Source organism: Rhipicephalus microplus, unplaced genomic scaffold (genome assembly GCF_043290135.1).
Source record: "Rhipicephalus microplus isolate Deutch F79 unplaced genomic scaffold, USDA_Rmic scaffold_12, whole genome shotgun sequence".
Lineage (NCBI taxonomy): Eukaryota > Metazoa > Arthropoda > Arachnida > Ixodida > Ixodidae > Rhipicephalus > Rhipicephalus microplus.
This window is the reverse complement of record NW_027464585.1, coordinates 26,530,514-26,552,089: the sequence shown is the minus strand read 5'-3', so window position 1 is coordinate 26,552,089 and position 21,576 is coordinate 26,530,514. Positions and strand designations below refer to the sequence as shown.

Here is a 21,576-nt window from a genome sequence, read left to right as displayed (position 1 = left end):
TTTGTTCCACAGTAGGCGATGTCTGCACGAGTAAAGTGCTGCCCGAATTGCCCACCTCATGCACCAACTGTTCTCAAACATGTAGCACGAAGCCGATAAGAGGCAGACGGAACCAACAAGCGGCGGCCGGTGAGCACGAAAAAAACCCGGACCTGCCCGGATGGTGGTCTTTCGTTGGAAGTGTGCATACACCGCCCCGTCCCCGTAAGATAGTGGTGACATGTTCATTTGTGTCTGAAATGACGACGAAATTCGCACAGAATATGTGTTCTGTGATCGCCAGCTGTGTTTTATCGGATAGCCGTGCTCCTCAAAAAGGCCTAGAACGCCGTCGGTAAGCAGCTTGTATGCAGGCGTGGACCGCTCTTCTACGCCCGTTGTGATGAATACGTGCTGCTACTGTGTTTGTGCACCGTCGCTGAATGAAAATCATTGAGCTACCATGCTTTGTGCGTACTTAGGTATATTTTGTGGACTTGTGCATCAGCAGTGCTAACACGCGTGGGGCAAAGAGCCTGGTGTGCCAAGCAATTATTGGATACTCAAAAAGGTGAGATTGTGTAGATTTATAATAAAAGGTTGGTGTGACATTTAGTGCCCTGCAGCCCACCTGAAGCTTACGCTTGCACCTTCAAGCGTTGTTGTTAATCGATGCAAAAAAAGAGCTCTCCTACCGGTACTACATTGCCGGTCAAAAAGTCGTGCCTATATATATACCGGATTGTCGAAGTGTAGTTGAGCAACGCGTGCAGTCTGTGCTAGTGGTGTATTATTCTGCATTTGTTGTGTGTGCGTGTTCGTCTGTATGTGAATGTATGTGTCACCAATTCTGCCGTTCAATAAATTCAATCAATTCTGCTATTCAATAAATTTGTCGACTCTGGGCGAATGCACCCGTCATTTTTATTTTTTTTACCACCAGAAATAACTCGCAGTAATCACCTCAAAAACCTTGTGAAGGTAGTAAAAATTTACTCTCTCTATACTCGCTGAAAACCTCACTGGGGTAAATAATTACTACTCTCGCTACGTTCAAAAACTCAGTTAGCACGAGAGTAAATTTTTACCTCGGTAGTAGGTGGTAAAAAAAACCCAGGAAAGGTAGTGCGCTAGAGGACAAATGGTTTAACCAGTTTTTGAGGTTATTTCAGGTCATTTTTGTTTAGTGTGTGGTTAAAGGTGGGAAGTAGACACGACACGCAAGCCGCAAGAAAGTGTGCATGTGCCTCCTCTCGTTCCGTCCTTGGAATGTCTGCTGGGGGGCGGGGCTTCTATATGAGGAATATATGCTGGAAAGATGCGAGATGGTGGTACTTGGGGTGTTGAATAGGTGGACGAACGGACACCCAGACAGATGCATCGACGGACGCACGGATGGCTGCACGGACGGATGGACACATGGACGGACGCAGGAGCGGATGCATGGACGAAAGTAGGGACGGGCGCACAGATGAGCGTGCGGAAGCACGAACAGACGCACGCACGGACAGGCGGATGGACGCATGTGCGGCCACACAGACGCACGCATGGATGGGCGGAAGCAAGAACGAATGGACGGACGGATGCTTCGCCCCACTATCCATCATTCACCCCGTGGATATGCTGCTATTTTTTACTAGAAGACACTGCCTGCGTCGGCCTTGCGAGGTGAGAGATGGTTCAGTAACGCCTAAAAGTCATTTCAGCTCATTATTTCTATTTATTGAATGCAAGAGAAGCGTTGGCTTCAACGAGTGCTGGGGCGCTTATGTGCGCTCCAGTGACTACTCATATACACATTGGCCAGCGAACGGTTGTGCAGCTCGAGCACTCTGTTTTTACTATAGCAGACGCTTCCTGCTTGGGCCTTGCGAGGCGAGAGAGGGGGGTGAGCAAGCAGTTGGCATGAACGAGGCGCAAGCATACGCAGTGATGATGTGGACATCCGCACTGACGCACGAAGCGAGACATCGTGCGACTAAGAAATGCTCCGCATTTAACGCACATTCGCTTGTTAGACTGCTCAGTGCAAAAACGTTTAGACAGCTCATAGAAAGGGACGGCAACCAGCGCATTTAGTTGATTTGCTAACGAAGAATATATTAAAATTAAAAATGGGCCAGCCGGTTTTGAATGGAACACTGGAGCAAATAAAAGACTGACAAAGAAAGATTTTTACTCGAGTATACCGCTAGCGGTTAGCCGGTGTGCTTCACCCCTGACCTGGCAGTGACGATCACAATTTCCCAGTTTTCCGTTTCGCTAAAGGAGAGGCTGTCGTAATTTACCTTTCGCTTTAAAGGAAGTGTTTAAATCACGGCTAATACCAAAAACGCGAGGGCGTGAGCAGAGAGGAAGTGACGGTTCAAAAGGAAACTTCGTAGCCAAGGCAGAATTAGACAATGTTCCAGCTCTTTTGTTTCCTAGCTTATCGCAATTTCAGCTATGAAGGATGAAGATAACGTTGAAGGAAGGGAGAGTAACCAGGCACATGTCTGGTGTTTGAATCCTAGAAAAGTAAGCTCCTAAGCACTGTCATATCTGTACGACCTAGGTACTTCGAAAGTCATAATAAATCATTAGCTAACATACGTGCTATAGGTGCGATAGCCGTTATCTGTGCATGTGATAGTGAAGTACACTTCCGTCTGAGGACACTGTTTCTCTTCGCTAAGCGGTACTGAACAGGGCGGTTACAAAGCTCGCGATGGACGCGCATTCATTTTCAGAACATAGCTGCTCGAATAACTGAGCGTCTGAACTCCAATTTAGCCGCATCTACTTGGCAGTGCAGCAATTTCTTACGATAAGGATGTGTGAGCAAAGCACATCAATGAAGAAGGTTTTCGTGCTATACACGCGTTATAGGAAAGAAAACAGCTGTTGACAGTCTGTGATACGCGCAACGCGCGTCGGAATCCGGAATGGGACACTATGAACGGTGGGTGGCATAGCACTGGGCTACGGCGCAAAAACCCATTACAATAAAAGGAACCGAGAAATTGAAGATTTGAAGATACTCGTCTGGTATATGCTTTCGTTTTGCTTGGAGAAATAAGAAACTTTATTAGATCTCTCAAAGATTAGAGACCGGGTGTGTTTGCAACCAAGAAAACGAAGCAATTTTGTTTTTGCGTGTCTCGACAGAAAGCAGCACATTGCGATAGGTGGCGCAATACTGGAAGCCGTAAAGGAATACGTCTATTTAGGGCAGGCAGTAACAGCGGAGCCAAACCACGAGATTCAAGTAACAAGAACAATAAGGTTAGGGTGGCGGGAGAACATTCAGCAAATATTCTCATATTATGAGTTATGGTCAGCAAATAACCCTCAAAAGAAAAGGATGCAACAGCTGCTTGTTACTTGTGCCTACCTATACGAAGGTAAATCTGGAGACTTACAAAGGTGGTTCAGCTTAAATTGAGGACGACGCGGCGAGAGATGCCAAAGACAATGATGGGACCTCAAAAGATAGAAAGATAACAGATTTGGCCAGAGAACTAACGCTGCTTCAGGATATCGTAGCTGAAATCAAGAAAAATAAATAGGCATGGGCCAGGCACGTAGCGCGTAGGCAGGATAACCAGTGCTTCTTAGGGATTACTGACTGGATTCCGAGAGAAGGCAAACAAGGGAGAGGGGTGCAAGCTTACGTGGGCCGATAAGATTAAGATGTTTGCACGTACGTACTGTGCAAGCATGCAGAGACCAGTTTGATCGCTGAAGCAAAGAAGAAGCCTTTGTACTGTAGTCAGGGTGATGATTGATTTTATTTACACACAGCTTACAAGCCTCACAGAGGAATTGCGTAAAAAGTTCGATGCAAAGAATAAATTGAGTTAATAATAAAAACCCTACCAGTACGAAAAATTAAGAACAGTGTATAACATCAAACACAATGACAAGTACAGCAAAATCTGTCGATGTACAAAACCAGTCACTTCCGGCTTAACATGTTTGAGTAAGATCTGTCAGGCTGGGTAAAAATTTCATACAAAAAAAGTAAACCCTTTTCCCGCATTAGTCCAAAGTTTCTAATGTGAAAATAAAAAAAACTTAGAACTGATCCAACATCTCGAAACCAATTTGATCCCTTTTTCAAGGGTGACTGTCCGGTCGGCTCCAACGCGATGCAACTCATTTAATTGCGCGAGTGCGAAATACCACGGTGATTTAGGTTGGGGACATGCCCACATAATTCTCTTCATGGAGATGCGTCAATTTTCACTGTGGTCAGTGCTGTACGTTTACGCCCAAAAGCAAGTCACACTCGCGAATATGTGCGTTGTGACTGATTAGGTGATTCCCATAACGAAAATGTTTTGCGCGTGCCCTGCCTTTTAGAAGGAAAGCATTTTGAGGTCCTCGAACAGCTCAGGCTCTCGCATCCTTGCAGCTGTGGTCTTCGTACTTTAATGGGAGGCAGTGGAGTCACCACATCATGAATATCTTTTTTGACTGAAGTCCCCTGTGTTGATCAATAGAAATACTGGGCAACCGAAGAGCTACCTACAACAATTTGCTGATTTTCTCGATGGATTGCAGGGCTTGAAGGAGTGTTCTTCTGAAATTTAGCATCCTAAATTTATTTTTGGCAGTGTTAAGCATGCTTCAAAGATACTGAATTCAAGGCTGCACTCTACACCTTTCTTTTTTGACAGCAAGATATTACCATTGGGATTGCGGCAGCCATCCCTCCCGCTCAATCGGCCTATCCCGATAACTACATAGTATTCACTCAACTGCATGCTCGCAGCCATATATAAAACCAAACTTTAACTCGTCCACAACTTTGTGGGTTGTGGAACACGAAGGCCCGAGGAAAAGTAAATCTATCTAGTAGAGAATCCTTTAGCTCCCGTTTTACAGGGCATACAGCGAGAGTGTACAACAATTATACAGTACTTATGGAGCATATTTTACTTTTAATTATGCCACAAAACAATAAAAAAGTGCTAAAATTCTATATATTACAATAGTTATACAATGTCTTAAGAGAAATCATTCCCTAATCAAGAAAAAAAAAGAGCGTTCCTTTACAAAAGTTTTAGGTCACGAAAAAAGAAAAAAAATGACAGCAGAATTCGGCAAGTGTCGAACATAAGCTATAACTTTTGCAAGAAGAAAATGCATTAACTCTTGGTGAGAAAAAATGATATGATTGCCCAGCTTGAGGTTATTTCTAGTTCAATACCACATATATGGAGTTCATTTACCAGTTTTGGGAGCGGGCGACGAAGGATTTGTTTTGTTAGCATAATGAGTGAAAATGACATTTTCTAGGCATCGTCATTGCGGGCATCATAAGGTCTTGTAAGCGGTGCCAATTCGGATAATGTACGAAGTAGTCCATTCGTGTCATGCTTATACTTTCTGGATAGATTTAATCGGTACAAGTTGGGAACTGTCATAATATTGTATTTGATATACAGAAGTTTTGTGTGCGAATTTTTTTTCAGCACATGCAGTGCGACGTAATGTTTTTTTATTTTGTAATGTAAGCCACTGCTTGAGGTTTGTTAACGTTATTTTGCACAAGAATAGACAGCAGTACTTTAAATGGGAAAGAAATAGTACATTATAAAAATGAAGCTTGACAGCTGCTGGCAAGTGAAACTTAAATTTCGCGAGAATTCCTACTACCTTTGCTACCTGTGTGACAACATGATTAACCTGCCTTGTTTGCACAGTCCGCATTGGACACTCGGCAACCAGCAGAAACTGACACCAGTCAGAGAAAACACATTCACAAGAGAAAGGGAAGGGAGGTCGCAGAGGGCCAACAGTTCTCCTCAGCTAAAGGGTAGCATGCTGCCTTCTGTCTACGCACCACAGAGTCAACCGACACTGCTGTTCCTGTTGAATAAAGCGTAAAGCAGTTCCGGATGATGCCGAGAACACTTACACAAGACGCCCATATATTTTTACAGACAAACAGGCCTACGCAGCCCCAACTAGCTGTTTCAATCATCCTATGTTTCAGGTATACGCATGGCCACTTCGAGAAAATAAACACCTATAGCTGCAACACAAATCATTTTTCTAGGTCTTATTTCCTACAAACTGTACGGCATGTAAACGTGTTAACGGTAGATTATGTTTCTGTATCTGATAATCATATTTTTCTTCCTGATTGTGTTCACAATTATGTGTTGCTGTTTTAGTTCTTGTTTGAGATTTCTGTTACCTTTGAATCAGCTAACATAATTTGTTTACCTCGATTTTAACATTATTTTTTATATTGTAGCGAAACGTCGGGGTGGCTCAAAGTTAGGCGCATCGGACGACCAGGGAGACGAATAAGTGTGGGTGAAACTCCGAGGAGGCAATCGATGAGACGTCAACACGATGATTTCTGGGAGCACTCATTGGGGGTTTATTTAGCTAACACAACTTCAATTTACAAAATGCACTGGGTCACAAAGAGAAAACATAGAAAATGGTGACATACCCCTCGGCCTGCATGGCCTGGTCTCCCGTGGTGAGATCCGCTGTTTACCCCGACTCCGCTCCCTTTTCAAGTTCAAACATCCTCTTTTTAACCCTTGGTCGAACAAAGAGTCTTCACAAAAACCAATCACATGTTGGGACTCGCAGCATCACAACCAATCACAGAAACACTTTCATAAAAGGCACTACATTTGTAAAAACCTCCTTACCAAATGAAACTCGCAAAGGGATAGGTTCTCCGCACGGGACACTCTCTCCCATACCAGCCCGTGCTGCCCAACATTACTCGTGCTGCCTCCTTCGGCCGACTACTGTCGGCGGCCGTTCCCACGCTCGGGCCCCGTCAGTTCTTTCATTAACTGTTGCTTCCTAGAAGCGTCCTTAAGAGCGATGGGTACACCATTGCTTACCAGGTGTACATGCGACAGCGAGGCGCCCCGACATCCTAACAACAGCGCGGGAGAATATGGTCGTTTACCTGCCGCCACTATGTCTCGGTCAGGCTAAGTGGTCGCGTCCCCATGTCATTCTCAATGACACGCGTGCCTGTTAACAATGGCTTAGACTCAGACGGTGGCGCCGGACCTGCCTCTTGCTAGACGCTTTTCCGAGTAAGCTTTCCCCTTCTAATCCCGAACGAGGGCGACCTTGACTGCTTCGTTTGTAAGCCGTAAAAGAACAAGATTCTCCGCGAAACCTTGCTCTCGCGACACCTCCCCCCTACGAAAAAGAGTGTCCCACTCGTTTTATCTGCAAAACACGACAAGAAATAGACTAATTATACAAAAAGGTTTTGCATTCAACAAGTGTGTGAGATGCTTATTTAAAGACACTTATGCATGTGTATAAAAGGTGAGAGGCTTTAAAAAAATTACAGAAAAACAACAGATGAAAAAACAAAACAAAATCATTGGGCACAGAAATATATAGGTTCCCTCGTCGGTACTGCAATACCATTCAGTGTCCGTTTCGTAAGCACTGACATTCTGTTGTGCGTTGTTATTACTTGAAAATGTCTTCCAGTCCGAGTAAAGTTCAGTGTCCGTGTCGTAGCTTTCGCACTGCTGTACTGGAACACTGGTCTGTGTCCCGCGCACACGATGTTGCAAACGGAGTTCCTGACCCACTCGCGAACCGCACTCGCGCGCATCACCATTGGAGCCGCACTCGCGCACAACACTTTGATGCAATCCGTGGTCATCTCTCCTTGCACTGCACTCGCGCACAACACTTCGATGCAACCCGTGGTCATCTCTCCTGGCACTTCCCTCACGCACATCACCACCGAGATCGCCCCCCTCATGATTATCATCAGACTCATCGTCCGCGTCGTCGGCATCGGAGCCCAATCGAACGTGGCAGGGCTTTAAACGCGCCACATTCACAACGTCACGTTTTTTCCCAGTTTGGTCTACCACCTCCCAGTTGTTCTCGGCTACCTGGCGCACAAGACGGAAAGGTCCGTGATATTTGTGAAGAAGCTTCGTCGTCTTCCCTTTCGCCCGGGAGGGAGTCCACAAGTACACCAAGTCACCCTGATGATAAACAACACTTCGTCGCCTAGCAGCATAGCTGCGCTTGTTCTTCTCCTGCTGACGCTTCTCCCGTTCATTTACTATTTTTCGAGCCTGCCGCAGCCTGCGGGCCACTTTAATTGCATCCAGGGTGTAGTCGAATCCGCGTTGCGCGCCCGACCCTACATCCACCGGTAGTGTCGGTTCATGTCCGTGAAGAAGAAAGAAGGGAGTGAATCCAGTCGTCTCGTGGGTGGAAGAATTCTATGCAAAAAGAACGTACGGTAGGAATTCATCCCAGTCGCGGTGGTGTGAAGAAACGTACATGCTGAGCATGTCAGCCAACGTGCGGTTAAAACGCTCGACCAGGGAGACGAATAAGTGTGGGTGAAACTCCGAGGAGGCAATCGATGAGACGTCAACACGATGATTTCGGGGAGCACTCATTGAGGGTTTATTTAGCTAACACAACTTCAATTTACAAAATGCACTGGGTCACAAAGACAAAACATAGAAAATGGTGACATACCCCTCGACCTGCATGGCCTGGTCTCCCGTGGTGAGATGCGCTGTTTAACACGACTCCGCTCCCTTTTCAAGTTCAAACATCCTCTTTTTAACCCTTGGTCGAACAAAGAGTCTTCACAAAAACCAATCACATGTTGGGACTCGCAGCATCACAACCAATCACAGAAACACTTTCATAAAAGGCACTACATTTGTAAAAACCTCCTTACCAAATGAAACACGCAAAGGGATAGGTTCTCCGCACAGGACACTCTCTCCCATACCAGGCCGTGCTGCCCAACATTACTCGTGCTGCCTCCTTCGGCCGACTACCGTCGGCGGCCGTTCCCACGCTCGGGCCCCGTCAGTTCTTTCATTAACTGTTGCTTCCTAGAAGCGTCCTTAAGAGCGATGGGTACACCATTGCTTACCAGGTGTACATGCGACAGCGAGGCGCCCCGACATCCTAACAACAGCGCGGGAGAATATGGTCGTTTACCTGCCTCCACTATGTCTCGGTCAGGCTAAGTGGTCGCGTCCCCATGTCATTCTCAATGACACGCGTGCCTGTTAACAATGGCTTAGACTCAGACGGTGGCGCCGGACCTGCCTCTTGCTAGACGCTTTTCCGAGTAAGCTTTCCCCTTCTAATCCCGAACGGGGGCGACCTTGACTGCTTCGTTTGTAAGCCGTAAAAGAACAAGATTCTCCGCGAAACCTTGCTCTCGCGACAATATTTTATTTCCACTGAAAAAACATGTAGAATAGAATACCTAAGATATCTCCTCTGCGATAATGCCTTGTAGGCAGCGCAATTATCCTGTATATATTAAAAAGGTATGTCAACGTGTCACTGATATACGCTGACATATATGAGCTCAATCTGCTATTTTGGTTCATCCGCCGTAAGCATAAATCACACGCAGCGACAGCTGTTGCGCGAAGGTAGCCACTTTTATCGTAAGTCACTATTCGTTCTCCGCCCCGCCGCGGTGGTCTAGTGGCTAAGGTACTCGGCTGCTGACCCGCAGGGCGCGGGCTCGAATCCCGGCTGCGGCGGCTGCATTTCCGATGGAGGCGGAAATGTTGTAGGCCCGTGTGCTCAGATTTGGGTGCACGTTAAAGAACCCCAGGTGGTCTAAATTTCCGGAGCCCTCCACTACGGCGTCTCTCATAATCATATAGTGGTTTTGGGACGTTAAACCCCACATATCAATCAATCAATCAACTATTCGTTCTCCGTGAAAGGCCATTGCCGGTCCTGTCCCGACCTCGCTAAGGCGGCACCCTTGAAGATGGAGAGGTTGCCCCAAGCGTCGGTGTCAGTGGCGACATCGGCGCTTAGTGGCTGTGACGGTATCAGCTCTTCGAAAGGGCTGTCTGGTAGGCGCCTCTAGGTCCCCGCCATTAACGCAGATAAGTTTCTAATGAAGGCGTTTTTTTCGCGAGATATGACAGAGTGCGTGCGTTCGGCCAGCTTGTACGAATATCTGCATTAAAAAGAAATTCATGGGAAGAAGCAGTTTGAACGAGCACGAGATGGCATACGGTGGACGCACAAACCTGTACGGTACTGATTCGCGACTATATTCTGAGAAATAATGCACTGGATGTATCAGCTATATATCTTACCGTTATCCTGTGAGGCCTCGGACTTCGGCTGTGTAGTAAGCGGGGTCGCGTCACACGGAAAAGATGTGGCGTGAGGCCATCACATTGAAGGAGGTTGAAAGTGCTCTCTCCATCTTTACACTCCAGTAGTTTTGTTGTTTTTTTTCCTGCGTAGAGAAGGAATGTAATTCCAGTCCTTTTTCATTTCAACAAGTAAAAGGCGTGAAAAAGTTTATCACAAAACAACGCACCTCTGAGCGCCAGTGCTGATAGAACTGCCGCCTAATCTTGCCCACAGTCAACAAGGAAGGAACACATTGAGTGCTTAGCTTTAAAATAAAAAAGGACAAAATACTGAGTGAGGTAGAGTGATTGGAAGGGTTCCATCAAGATGGAAGGACACATTGAGTGCTTAGCTTTAAAATAAAAAAGGACAACATACTGAGTGAGGTGGAGTGATTGGGAGGGTTCCATCAAGATGGTTTCGCTGAAAGGTTCCAGGCGATTTTCACAGGGCAAGAGGAAACAAGAATAAATAAATAAACTTCACAGGGCGCGTTGAACAGGCAGAATAGAGAGCAACGTATGCTGTCGGGCTACTTGGTTCAAAGCTGAGTAGAACATGGTTGGCGCATAGCTTGAAAGATTACAAATTAAAAGACACGGAAAAGCGCACAGAAAGATGTGGAACATATAGTTTTTTTAATCAGTACTTTAAAAGATGATTGATTGATATTTGCGGCTTAACGTCCCAAAACCACCATATGATTATGAGAGACGCCGTAGTGGAGGGCTCCGGAAATTTCGACCACCTGGAGTTCTTTGACGTGCACCCAGGTCTGAGCAAACGGGTCTACAACATTTCCGCCTCCATCAGAAATGCAGCCGCCGCAGCCGGGATTTGAACCCGTGACCTGCGGGTCCACAGCCGAGTACCTCAGCCACCAGACTACCGCGGCGGGTCAACTTCACAAGATAAAGCAGAGTCATGTCTGAAAGTTCAAAAAATCTGTTCAGGAAATATTGACTCTTTTTCTTTGGGCGTATACGTTAAGCAAAGCATCCTAATTTGGAACAAATTATGACCTACACGCTCGGTACTGTGGGCAATACTGCGTAACCTAAATATATGCCAGGCTTTAAAAGCTGCAATAAATTGGCAGCTCCTTGTGTCTAAAATAAACCAAAGCACAGCTTGACGTCATATATCCAAATACTTTAGGGTAATCAAAAGCGCGGCAAACAACACTGTAAGCAGAATTCTGTCGAGATGAGAGTTTTTTCAGCATATGAGCCCCCGAACCACTTCTGCCCCAATTATTTACTCCCTGGTAGTGGAGCGAACTCGGTACATGTAGTCGTAAAAAGCCCCTTGCTCATGGATGGAGTTTATGAACGACATGACCTTGTTAAACTGCTGAGAAATAAATACTTGAAATGTGCTCAAAACATCTTGCTCAAAACAAAGTAGGGTACCGGGAAATGTCGGCCAATTATCGCAAAGATAACGTTTTTTTTCAAGATAAGCAACGCATAATAAAGAAAGGTCACAAACTGAAAGTAACTCATTTTGCCGTACGAGAAGGTTTTCTGCTCAAACAAGGCTAGCTCGGAAAAAAGTTTTTGTCGTTTGCGAAAACGAGAAATACGCCGTTTAAGCTCAACATTCACAAACTGCGAATAGATAACTGTACCTATGTATATGATGACACAACCGACACAATCAAGCAAGCAGTGTACAGAATAGCTAGTGTGCAACTAACCCACACGTGTCTTCATTAATCTCTCTTTCTTGTCGCAAAACACAAATTCTTACTCGGTGCTCTCCCTATCTTTCACTAACATACGTAGTATTTTTTATTTTATTTGAACATACTGCAGGCTTTTCATGGCCCATGCAGTAGTGGAGAGAAGAAAATACATACTAAGCATCGAAAGAAAATACATAACGGAATAACAGGAAGTAAGATATAATGTCTAACAGCTCATCATTCAACGTGGAAACACTGTATTATGTTCATAAATGATTTAATGGTGTTACAGCACACAATATTGTTGCAAAGTATATTTTCTGAACGCGCGTAACTCGGCTTATATCTCGAAAACAGCTATTGCGACACTCTGTTGCTTACCGAAACATGGTCAAATTTCGAAATTGCTGATACATAAATCCTGCCTGACTTGGATCAATTTAGCATCTTCAGAAAAGACAGGGACGATAGACGAGGCGGGGGTGTTCTCATTGCAGCGAGAAAACTCATTGTACGTTCCGCCATCAATAATGCTGCTATGTTAAATATATTGTGGATCTCCATTACACAAAACACGTCTAAACAATTATTGGCATTTATTACCGACCGGCAGATAGCCCAGATACATTCATCACTAACTTGCATGAAAACATTGCCAATATCAGAAGAATGTTTCCAAAAGCCGATATGCACCTTTTCGGATACTTCAACTACACCGACATTGACAGGGTTACTTTAGGATCTTCTTCGCAAAATTGCCGAACTTTTATTAGCCTCACCCTGGATTTCTTCCTCGTACAGTTAGTTGATACTCCCACCACAGATCTAAACATATTAGATTTAGTGCTAACATCTGTGCCAGAAACTGTCGCTTTTAAAGGATGCATTGATGGTCTCAGGGATCATATTTTTCTCAAACAATGAAGATACAACCTATAACAAGCCACACTAAACCTAAGTGTATATTGAACTACAAGAAAGCTGACTTTAGCATCATCAATGATGGCCTGCGATTATTTTTTGAAACTTTCTTAAAAACTTTTCATGCATGTCTGTTAGTGAAAACTCGACAGCTTACAAAGATAAAATAGTGGAACTAAGCCAAGCTCATATACCCCGCATAAAGCTGCATGTAAACATATCAGCCCCTTGGTTTCACAGGTCTCTTCTAACGCTGAAAAACATAAAGAAGCGCCTTTTCAAGGTTGCCAAGAGAACAGGAACTGACGCATTACGAAAAAAAAACACAGGAAGTTGAAAAGGGAATACTGTAACAATATTCGTGTCGCTAAAAACACTTTTATTCACGCGACCTTTTTTTTTCATAATTAAAAGCAATCCCAGAAAGTTTTGTCAATAATTAGCTCCTCTGAATACCCATGATAATAGTAGTGGGAATCATGTTGCATAGGAGGACTGCTCGGGTATGCTTAATAATTACTTCATGGCTGTTTTTACGCAAGAAGACCACTCCAATATCCCACTGCCTCCTGATGTAAGTATCAGTACATGGCACCGATACGCATTACCTTCCAAGGTATATCATTGTTTATCATTAAACTTAAATAATTGAGTAGTTCTGGCGTAGATGGCATAAACTCAATATCTTGAAAAATACCGTCAGCACCTCTAGCGCTATCTTTTCCTACGTAGTTGAACGATTTCAATCAAAAGGTGAGATCCCCTATGAATGGAAAGTGGGGAACATAATTCCTGTCTTTAAGATGGGCGACAAACGATGCGTCACTACAGACGCATATCGCTAACAAGTATGCAATGCAAAATGCTCGAACATATCATCGCTTCCAACCCCGCACAATATTTAGAAAAAAAAGACTTTTGTTTTGCAAATCAACATGGTTGCAGAAAAGGACTGCCATGGGAAACACAGCTCATCAAATTCACCCATGAACCACACCAACATATGGTTGATGGTTCCCAAACAGAGTGCATATTCATTGACTTTTCCAAAGCCTTCGATCGCGTAGCCCATATCGCCTCGCCCTTCCGCGGTGGCCTAGTGGCTAAGGTATTCGGCTGCTGACCTGCAGGTCGCGGGATCGAATCCCGGCTGCGGCAACTGCATTTCCGATGGAGGCGGAAATGTTGTAGGCCCGTGTGCTAAGATTTGGGTGCACGTTAAAGAACCCCAGGTTGTCGAAATTTCTGGAGCCCTCCACTACGACGTCTCTCATAATCATATTGTGGTTTTGGGGCGTTAAACCCCACATATCAATCAATTATACCCGCCTCATAGCTATACTCCCTTATTTACATTTTGATTTGTTAACAACATCGTGGATTCGAAATTTTTTATCATCTCACTAGCAATTCCCAGTCGTAGGCGATCATATCTCCGAGTTAAGTGACGTAACATCTGAAGTTACACAGGGAAGTGTTTTAGGCCCTTCAGTGTTTTTAATTTTTTTCAATGACCTTCCGACAGAATTGAATCCAACATCAATTTATTCACAGATGACTGTGTGGTTTACTGTAAGGTCTCATCTAGTACTGTCCCCATTGCTTTACAGCAGGATCTTGATAGAATCAGCTTCTGTTGTTCATCCTGGCAAATGACCCTTAACACGGACAAATGCAAGTTATTTACTTTCAATCGTAAACGTACCAATCGGCGTTCGATTAGTCGCTTTGCAATCATTCCGTGAGCCAGACATCTACGTATAAGTACTTGGGCATTCATATGACATCAAACTTCTCTTGGCCCAACTATATCGACAAAAGAACCACAAGAGACTCTAGTACACTTGGTTATATAAAATGAAATCTCCGAGAAGGTCCGTCAATGACTCCAAAACCAGCCTAATTATGATTAGTCCATCCTCAGCTGGAATTTGCATCGTCCGTATGGTCTCCTCACCAAGCACACCTGATTCATTCACTCGAATCTATACAAAATCATGCAGTTCGTTTCATCATTAGTGATTACAGGCGCGCATCAAGCGTGTCAGATATCAAATCAAAGCTATCACTTCCATCGTTGCAGTTTCGTAGGACCATCGCACTTATCTATCGCTCTCATACGGTAATCTGCAGTCAACATCCATCTACAATACCATTTACCCGTGCACATCGTATATCTCGTTACCCTCACAATCATCGAAGCTGGGAACGCCCGTTTGGTCGAACAAATGCTTTCAACTCATCGGCGTTACCTCCTGCCATAGAATATTGCAAAAATCTTCCAGATAAAACTTTTAGTGCACGTGGTTCTGAAACGTTCAAAAAAAGATTGACATAATGTGTTTTCAAGGCTTTTTTTTAATGTTTGTGCTTTTGTTTCTCTAACATAGCCTCGACTTTCGCTTCGGCAAAGGATGCTGGCTCTTGCTTAAGTGGTATGGTCGGTGTCAAGTGTTCTTTTTTTTTGGGGGGGGGGGGGGCAGTTTTTCTGTCGCCTTTACTCTTATTACTACTAAATTGTTCAGGGTACTGAAATATATTTGTTCGAAAACAAAATTTCTTTCCATTTAATTTAGCATTCACTTTGTACAACTAATTGTTCCTGCATCCACCAACTCATTATCTGTGCTGTTTCACCTATGATGTATTACCCCCACCCCCAAAAAATGTTCGAAATGGGAGCATGTGATGTACTTGAATAAATGAATAAAAAATAAATAAGCTCCCCATGGAGTTTCTGGTTACGCGGTTGGAAACTTTCGAGGGAAGCTTCAGAAACCCTTTTTAATTGTTACGTCCATGCATATGCGTGTGTGTGTTTACGGCCAACTGTTCATTACGCTGCGGGAAACTCTAGTGCCTTGTGCGAGCATCTGTCGAGCATCTAGTGACCGTGCGAGCATCTGTCGACAGAAAAAGAAATTATCAGTGCAGCGAAGATTTACAGCGACCTTTTGGCGTTTAGTGTGATTGTTTCAAGACATTTTGCTCCATTAAACCGCGCTTAACATCGGCCCTATTCCACAATGAACGCTGCGAATAACTCACTTCTAAGTGCCGAGTTACGAAGAATTCTGAGAAATAATTTCAATGTTAACAAAAGTGAGCTGTTGTGATTGTCAGTACCCGCTTCTGTAGTGTCACCGCCGAGAACCTAAGCGACCCGAAGTAGGCTTCGCTGGACCTCGGGAGCTTGGAAGCTGGTCGGCGCCCGGTGCGTGAGATGCGCCGGAGGCGCGATTGCTCTGACTGCCAGCGACGAGTGCGCTCTTTCCTGTCGCCTGTCTGAAATGTTCCCTGCGCACTAAGAAAGTATATTTCTTTCAGAGACGCACTACCAACCAGCCCATGTAGCCACTCTTGCACAGTATGTTTTTTGGAGTGTGACTGGTATTTACCCAGCTGCCACTTCTAAGCGGTATAAAAGGTCGCATCAAGCCGGCGGCGTGACGAGCTCTACGAAGAGTCACCACCCACCAGCGAAGCAAGCAATGTCTTTTACAGGAAATAAGGGCTGCTGGTAAAAATAAACCTTTAAATTGTCTCTTCTGCGCCATCCCATCGCAGCTGTCCCACGACTAACGCGAAGGTTAACGCCGAATGAGGCAGAGACACACAGACACTGCGCATGCTCATGCATTGCGAACAGGAACCAAGACTGCGTATCGTCTCGTTCGTTCAAGTCTATCACTCCGTACCTTAAAGTGCGTGGATAGCGAACACTTATTTCTGTGCGCGTGAAAAAAAAAGCGCTAGGTTGCAAGGCTTGCACGGAAGACGCAGCACAGTCACAGCGAAAGAGCGGCATCTTAGAACTTTTTCTAGACACTCATGGGGTAACTGCTGGAAAGAAGCTTGCTGGGTACCCACTACGACATTAATAATAATAATTTCTGAGTAGTAGGCCAGCATTCGCTTTGCTATCCTTCGTTGTTCTTCTCAGAAGTGTTGTATCCGCTAAACACTTGCAAGGAATTTAGTGCCCATTGTTCATGCAGTGGCTGCACTGTAAACACAAAGTAGCCAAATCGAGTGTTTTAAGGGCGTGATATTAACCTTATTCACATATTTACAACTTTAGAATGTAACAAAAAAAAGGTATTTTAGTTCTGCGACCTCCATTTTACTTCCTTGGGAGATAACGCAGAGAACCGAGGGGAGAAAGGAGGTAAATTCACGACCAGACGTCATTCATCCCGAACGAGGCCACCAGAGAATTCCCGTTTCACTTCCTCTCGCAAGTTTTCATTTATTTCCGGAGCTCTCCGACAATTGCCTCCAGTGCTGGCCGGCATGCATTCTGCTGTGCAGGTGGAAGAAGTGCGTCGTCACACAAAAGTGCATATTTAACTGAATGCTTAACAAATATACAACGCGCTGATGAATTATTATTTCTTCATATCGTCGAATGATATCCGTTGTACGGAATGCTGCAGAGGGCACACTTCAGACAGTGGGGCTCGGGTTCAACCAGCACTGCGACCACAGAGTAACTTCTTCTATGTTGCTTTACCATCAAATCAATATAATGCTCAAGGAAGAGTCTGGAGACCTTCAATGTGGCTGATCGGCCCCGCATGCGCACTCATATACCCTTCTGGATATCGAATCGGACAGATGTGGCGTGCATCAACGCACGGAATAAAATCAGGTATTGAAAAGACCCAGAGACAAAAAAAAAGGAAACTAATGAAAGGAATAACGCGACTGTTCTCAAGCGGCCGCTACAAAGCGAGAAAATATTCCCTTCGACCGATCTCTGCTTCAACTTTTGAACAGTGACGGCCCCTCGCGAAAGGGCAACCGACGCACGCGCCCAGTGCCGCCCAAATGCGGCGAAAAAAAGAACAGGCGAAAAGAGAGCTGCTTAAGTTCCAAAATACCAGCGGAGATCAGGCGACTACCCCATCGACGTGAGTGAGCGATAGCGAAGTGAAGCAGTCACGGGATAACCTTCGCCATCAGAGCGACGCATTTGAGCTGCACGTCTATGTGTCGTGGTGTTGTGCGCGTTCTTTGTGCGGCAGTGTTACTGTGGTATCGTCGCTGGACGTGAAACGTGTGGTTTGACAAACAGTGCAACACGCCGCTATGCGAGTGCGTTGGCGTGGCAATGTCCCTGTAACTCAAGCGAGCATGCCAGCATGCCGCTGTGTACAACCAAGCATCTTATGGGCGCGCCGAGTGTGCGGCACTATTAGGAACAAAAATGGCGGGTAATACTTATGTTTCCTCTGTTCACGCATCTTTATCGTCGCTTGAGCAGAAGTAGGAGGCGTTTCGCACTTTGCATTGCTTTGGAATAGCAATGAAAAGCAAAAAAAAAAAACAAAGTCAGCAAGCTCACATAACGATGGGTGGTGCGTGTTTCAAAAATCCCGTGAATATCTCACAAGCGCGGCTAGCCAATTCAAGCGAGCGCAACTTAAAAAAAAAAGGCTAGTTTGTGCGACAAAATTTTTCCTTTGCAATAAAGCATGAATGAAGCAGTTCTTTCAAGGAGTATACGATTAACCAGAAACAAACAAACAACTGCTCTTATCACACTGCCATGTGACGAAGTGTTCATTAAGGCCAAAATTGTTTTCTATTTATTCTCTTCTTATGCTGAGAATATGAGCTAGTAAGAAGACTTTACGATAACAATTTTGCATTGCTCACTTCAACTGCGTTGTAGAGAAAAAAAAATTGCATTGCATATCAAGGTACAGTAGCATCATTAGATTGTATTGATTTAGCTTGAAAAAGAAATCATATTAAAGAGACATAATCCTGGCCATACGATGTCGCAGACATGTGGTTAGTGACACTGTGTTTTTGAGGAAGCACGTGCATTTTAAAGCATTGTCACTTTATTAGTCACGTATGAGCACTGAAACTTGCCACAATTACATGTGAATATTTATAGCATTCAGGAGATGTGTCACTTATACATGAATAATTTAATTGCATTGATATCAGTCAGTTGAATTTGTTAAATCTTGTTATTGAGTCACCTTGGTTCCTCCTTCTGACTATTTTCTTTTACATTATAATGACTTATTGCTTGTGATCAGAACAGAGTATTGTGATTATTGAGACAATTTTTGGCAAGGTAGAAACTGCTGATATTGTGTCTGGCTCTGCTTTTGTCATCATTACAAGTGCGCTGTTTATTTTTGCCATGAATCAATAACAATTCACCCATTCAGAGACCTAAACAGAGCAGCTAGGGTCGTCCGATAGGCTAGTATTCCACGTGTTTCATTACAAGAAGTATAATATTTGGCGTTTAACGTCAAAAAGCCATCTTATGATCATCAGTGGCACTATAGTGGAGCGGTACAAAAATTTTGACCCCCTGAAGCTCAATAATCTGAGCATAAATCTAAGGACAAGGGCCTCGAGCATGCTTTCTTCATCGAGAATGTGTTTAATAACATATGAATTTCACTAACATTAGCATCCCTTTACACTACAATAACTGCACTGAGATAAAACACTGTCGGAGTAGTAGCGCACAAGACAAGAGTTCACTTCTGATGTTGTTTTGAATTTCTTCATCATTATATACTCTTCACCCTCTGTACTTGAAAGTGAAAAGTTCACAAGGAACTACTTAAGAGCATCTCAATTTTGCACCTGATTCAAGTTTTGTTAGAAAGTTTGAAATGGTGCTGCCAAGTGTGAGTCAGTGGTAAGACATTCATTTTTATGCATGCAAAAAGCTTATTGGACTTTTTTGCATCCTTTTCAGAAATACATTCATGGGAAAGCAGCAGGAGTTGTTCACCCACCTGTTTGTGTACAAGACAGTGTATTGTGGGAACACTCCCCTGTGCCTCTCTGTACACTAACTCGGACATTTTGTACATCTTACCACATTTGGGATAATACTCTCACTGAATGTTTTGGTATACACGCAGAGTGTTATGTGTGGTACTACATGAAAACTGTCCAATAGCGTGCTCATTTGAAAATTTTGCACTGTTAGAAAAGACACTATAGGTGGAACTGGCTTTATATGGTAAACCTATTTCGAAGATGTACAGTTGGGCAAGTTCACGATTAATAAGAGTTAAATGAAGAATGGCAAAGAGCCCAATATCATGGTGAAATAAGAATAAAACACACACGACAATGCACTACTAGAATGGAAAGTGTGATGCCACCACAACAAGATACACACACATGGTACGAAAAATTACAAGATCGAAGTTTCATGCAGTCCCTGAATGAGTACGAACGCGACTAACATAATCATACATGCGGCAAACTTCAGCTTATAGTACAGCATTGTCCTGTTCTCTTCATTTCTATTACTTTGTTGGTTGGTTATCACACCTTTTTTTTACGTACACTTCATTCGTAACTGCTTTACAGTCTGTATGCATTCGTGGTCAAATTAGTTTCAACCTCATGGCATACCAAGCTCTAGGACACAATATGCTAACCACTATCCACTATATAAAGGAAGTTTCATGTTTTAGTCCTGTGATTGCTTAATTTCAAGTTGACTATGCAGCCCAGATACATGTATTAATATTATTGTGGTAATTATGCATAAGCCATGAAGTGAGGAAATGAAGATGAAGAACTTCTTAGGTTGCAGATGACATTGGCTAGCATAAAAATATTCTGAAAATATCTGTACTAAATATGTACAAATAAAGCATCGGTGTATTATATATGTGTGATGATGCCAACAAGTTCCCAAGCATAGGTAATTCCAGAAAATTACACAATTTGTTCACATATTTGTGAGTAAACATGTGATGATATATATGTATGCAATATTTTTTTTGGCATGACTGAACACCTTTACCAATTTTGTTAAGTGGATGTACAACAAACTCAACAGGTTTCATTTGGACTTTTATGCAAAAAACAGAACTTATCATATCACAAAAGTTTTGATGCCATAGGCCATTACTAATCTATTAAAAGAAACTACAGCATGCCTACCTGGATGGTTGCATATTTCATAAAACTAATGCTAGTCTTATTGCAGTACTTTGCTAAATTTTATGCGCCGACTGACACCAAGTTTCTTCTACATCCCATTTTTTTGCATTTAGCTTATATTCTTTGGATTGTGCGCTGTGAAGTGCATATGTTAGTGTCTGTTATGATGAGATTTTTCGCTCCAGTTTCATCTTGCTATACTGCAGCGAATAATATATGGTGCTCGGGTAGTGCTGCATATGTTACTAGTGTTCTGTATTAGGTATGGGTACTGTATGCAAATATGTAAATATACATATGCTTATACTGACATGACGACTGATGCTGTTGTGGTTCTCATAAAATGTTTAAGACACTTTATCTTTAATCATTTGAGGTATGCAATAGCTGAAACGCTGCTGACTCAATGTTATGGCTTGTGCTTTTATTACCAAGCATGTAGAGCAGATATTTTACCCTTCAGAATTATTCTGGAAGAGAAATAGGTGAGCGGCAAACAGGCAGAATGTTTTTGCTCTGGTTATGGACACATTAGTGGGTGCCTCATCAATCGTAGCATAATTGAAGTGTCGTGTTGCAAAAATAAAGTTTAACATAATATGCAGGTGACGACACAGGGCTACAATGAGTAGGATTTTCCAGTTTTGTGTTCATTTGCTACACTCGTTGGGGTTTCTTTGTTATGTCTATGAAATTCTGAATGGCATGGAAGCCAACCTGTCTTCTTCTGTGCGTATGATTTACTAGCAATTACGACGACGATGGCCACGACGGTGTCGTCTGCTATGCGAACGGCCAGCCTCCCTATCAAAACGTCCTGGTGGTTTGAAACCCCTTTTGTTTTATACGCAACTATAAGTTATACACACAACATTTTTAGTAAATATTTGTTCAAAAAA

At 43.7% G+C, this 21,576-nt stretch overlaps 1 long non-coding RNA gene across 1 annotated transcript; it reads left to right on the top strand.

Annotated features, from left to right (window-relative positions):
* The first annotated feature begins 1,345 nt into the window (after window positions 1–1,345).
* Window positions 1,346–21,037, top strand: LOC142783742 (uncharacterized). The gene is made up of 2 exons (XR_012888435.1): window positions 1,346–1,647; window positions 19,470–21,037. It is a non-coding gene; the product is annotated as an uncharacterized LOC142783742 (long non-coding RNA).
* Window positions 21,038–21,576: the final 539 nt, after the last annotated feature.